This window comes from Heterocephalus glaber, unplaced genomic scaffold (genome assembly GCF_053883595.1).
Source record: "Heterocephalus glaber isolate CG9 unplaced genomic scaffold, H.glaber_assembly_v1.0 deba00001733, whole genome shotgun sequence".
Lineage (NCBI taxonomy): Eukaryota > Metazoa > Chordata > Mammalia > Rodentia > Bathyergidae > Heterocephalus > Heterocephalus glaber.
This window is the reverse complement of record NW_028258444.1, coordinates 17,980,421-17,984,529: the sequence shown is the minus strand read 5'-3', so window position 1 is coordinate 17,984,529 and position 4,109 is coordinate 17,980,421. Positions and strand designations below refer to the sequence as shown.

The window sequence follows — 4,109 nt, the reverse complement described above, 5'->3', positions numbered from 1 at the left end:
CACACACACACACACACACACACACACAAATCCCCAATACTGTAAAATAAAAAAACAAAAAAAGCTATACTCACTTGTCAAATCCAACAGTAAGTTGGCTTCTGATTTAAGAATTTGGCAAAAAGCTGGATGTGGCAGCACATGGCTGTAGTTCTAGCACTCTGGGAGGCTGAAGCAGGAGAATGGCAAGTTCAAGCCCAACTTAGTAAGACCCTGTCTCAAAATAAAAAAGGGCTGGGGATATAGTTCAGTGTGAAGGCCCTGGGTTCAATCCCAGTACTACACAAAAAAGATTGTCCAAGTTCTAAGAAAGTATTTGGTAAGAATCAGTTGACTATAGAAAATTTACTATAAAGATGATTACATATTTTATTTTATATAAATTGTGTGCTATACATGTTTTATAAGAGCAAAGTTTACAATGAACTGATGTACATCAATATATGCACACATTTTTTCTTCCGGAAATCTGATTGTTAATGTGACTAGCACACACACAACATGGCTGATTTCAACTTGACATGGAATTGAGGAGTGTTATGAAAGGCATGTTGTTTTTCTAAGTTTTTTTTTTGATGGTAAGAAAACATAACATTTTATATAAATGATAATACTGGCTCCAACATGAAAGAAAAATAGGCAAAATCGTGCACTTTATATAATATACAATTACAGTGGGATATATGCAGGTATCTTGTCAGGGTATGAATAAGAACATTTGCCAATATGCAAGTTGAGTGAAAACAACTGAACTTTGTCAAAAGCACATGTTCTTGTCTCTAAAAATATATACCTTAATATAAAATATAATATCCAATTAAAAATATCTCTTGTTACACAGAAGAAAGAGTATACATACCAAGAATTTAAACCAAAGCTAGTGGAAAAATCCCAACAATTAACAAAAAACAAGTAACAAAATTTATTTTTTAGTGGCCTATAACTCCCAATTGTAGAAACAAAACAAAGTACATAAATACTAACCCTACTTGGAAGTGAAAAATACATTTAAATTCACCTTGTTTAATTAAAAGACATATTATGCTTAAAGACAGTTGCTTACATAAACATATCATTACATCAAATCAATATTTACTTTTTTAGTGAACACTACAGACATATAATCTAGAGATTTACAAGTACTTTACTGAAAAAACCCCCACTATGTTTATACTTTAGGATATCTCCACCTGGGAGTGTATTTCCTGGAAAATTTATGAATAATTGACAAGAAACTTTTCATTATTTCTTATTTGTACAGGTCTCTGCAACATGAGAAATTTCTGCAGAATTTTCAAAACAGACTGACATACATAGTTTCTCCCCAGTGTGAATTCTTTCATGTATTTGATGATAGTCATGTATACCAAAAGCTTTCCCACATTGCTTACATATATATGGTTTCTCCCAGGTGTAAGTACTTCTATGTCTACAAAATGAATAGTAGCAAATCCTTTCCCACACTGCTTACATATATAGGGTTGCTCCCTAGTGTGAATTCTTTCATGCATTTGACCTTGTGTCTGTTGAATGCTTTTCCACATTGCTTACATTCATAGGGTTACTCTCCAATGTGAGTTCTTTTATGTCTACAAAATGAGGAGTTAGCAACAAATCCTTTCCCACACTGTTTACTCACATAGGATTTCTCACCAGTGTGACTTGTTTCATGTATCTGATATTGGCTGTGTCTGCTGAATGCTTTCCCACATTGCTTACATACATAGGGTTTCTCACTAGTGTGAATTTTTTTCATGTCTTTGACAATTTAGCTGTGTGTACTGAATGCTTTTCCCACATTACTTACATATATAGGGTTTCTCACTAGTGTGAGTTCTTTCATGTATTTGTCAGTGACTGCGTATACTTAATGGTTTCTCACATTGCTTACATAAGAGTTTCTTCTCCGTGTGAATTCTTTCATTTCTGTGAGTAATTTCAACCTTTTTGAACTTCAATTTCTACAGGGTCAAATGGAGCTAATACTGATTGTAGGAACTGTATGGCAGAGGAGGACCTGAAATGGAAAGAAACATTTCTGAGGATGAATTAGAATCAAATACACTGTTAGAAATGACAAAACCTGAAATATTAAAAACACAAGACAATTCCAATATCCAAATTTAATCAAGGTAAACTGAGAGTAGTTCCAGAAAACAAATAATATAGTTTGCTAGAATGGCAACAATAATGGAATTATGTTTGACTTTAAAATTGACACCTGGGGCCATGGATGTGGCTCACTGGTACAGGTTTTGCCTAGTATGTGTGAGGCCCCAGGTTCAATTCTCAGCACCACAAAAACAAATGAAAAAACCTACACTTACCAGGGTGATTAGACACCTGTAATCCTAGCACTCAGGAGGCTGAGGCAGGAGGATTGACAGGAGTTCAAGGACTAGTGAGTTCCATGCCAGCCTGAAGTACATAGGGAGACCTGTTTTAAAACAAATCCCTACACTTATTAGCTGTGTACTGTAGGACAAACTATATATGATTTCCTCCAGTCTGTTTCTGTACTGCAGGATGTTGTGAACATTTTTTTTTTGGTACCAGGGATTGAACTTGGGACCTTGCGCTTGAGTGGCAGAACCACTAAACTAAATCCCCAGACCTCTTGTGAACATTTGACAATGACTTACTGTTTATTAGGGCCAGATCTGTACTATTTTGTACTATTTTTGTATCCCTATTTTGTGTTTTGTATCTGTATTATTTTGTATAGGGATACAAAAATGAAGGCATTGGCCTTGTCTTCGATTTCAAGACAATGTAAACACACACACACACACTTTGATAATAAGATCTACAGAATGTATCACTAACTACCAGGAACTATTATAAATGCTTGCTACTCGTTTTCACTTGCTCTGTTTCAAACTTAAAAATACAGATACTAATAATCATGTACATCTTACAGGAGAGGCTCATAGAGGTTAACATCTTGCCCAGAATCAAACAGCTATTAGATGATGGAGCCGTTATAATTTTTTTCTTTCTGGTACTGGGGACTGAACTGTTTTACTGAGATACATCCCAGCCCTTTTAAAATTATTTTTATTTTTGAAACAGGATACCGCCATATCACCAAATTCCCTAGGGTGAGAGAATTTGCAATCCGGCTTTAGCATTCTAGATTGCTGGGATTACACCAAGGCCTGGCTTGGAGCTGGACAATATGACAGAAAGTCTTGAATTTACAAATTTTTCACGTGAGGGATGGCGGTGGAAACTACACACTTAACAAGTAGTTTTAGTTTGCCCATCTCCAAACAGGGATTCAAATATTATTACCTCTTGCGGGGCATGGTGGGACGCGCCTCCCATCCTAGGAGTCTGGGAGGCTCCTGGTAGATTCGAGCCCACCCTGTGCAATTCAGCGATTTAGCAAGACTCCATCTCAAAAAAAAAAAAAAAAAAAAAAAAGCTGAAGTTGTATAGTAGCTCAGTGCTGAAAGCCCTGGATCCAGTTCCCAGGACCGAAAAATAAAATTTCCTCTTGAATTTGTATCGATTACATACAACAGTGTAGTAAGCGTCGGTATTGTGCTTGATGTTAAACATTAGCTTAACTTCACTTTATTCCTTTAAGTTTGATCTCTATACCGAAATATGGGAAGGGCTTTGGGCTACAAATTGCAGAGTGACTTTCCAAATGGGTTGTAATACTTGACACTATTGCTTTGTTTCGATATAAAACAGGGCCACTGTCTTTAATTACTCTTCAGTTTTATGAAAGCCTCGCCTATTTCTTCTATTAAACTCTCCGCTGCCTTCATTTTACATCGCTATTTCCACCACAAACCGAGCTCTCTCAGGAGCCGACGAGCGGCGCTTGGGCGTGCACCTCACGAGCCCACTACGGTCGCCCGGCCGCTCAGTCAGGGCGCTAACGCTCGGCCCAGTTCTCGCGGGGAGAAACGCGGGTTTTAAAAGAGAACTTCTAATTCCACACCAGTTCCCAACTGTCACATGACTGGCGCGCGCGTCCTCGTCTCAAGGTCTTTCCCGGTCGTAGAGTGACTGTTAACGCGGCTACAGGGTGTCGCGCGATCCATTCCGGAAGTAGGCGCTGCGACTTTCGCTTCCTCGGCGGAAGCGTGTCAGAC

The 4,109-nt window shown here is 37.8% G+C and overlaps 1 long non-coding RNA gene across 1 annotated transcript; it reads right to left on the bottom strand.

The window, feature by feature from the left end:
• Window positions 1–220: 220 nt before the first annotated feature.
• LOC110345534 (uncharacterized) lies at window positions 221–4,078 on the bottom strand. Its single transcript, XR_002388930.2, has 3 exons — window positions 3,956–4,078; window positions 3,295–3,399; window positions 221–2,017 (listed from the first exon to the last, which is right to left on the bottom strand). It is a non-coding gene; the product is annotated as an uncharacterized LOC110345534 (long non-coding RNA).
• Between the last annotated feature and the right edge of the window lie 31 nt (window positions 4,079–4,109).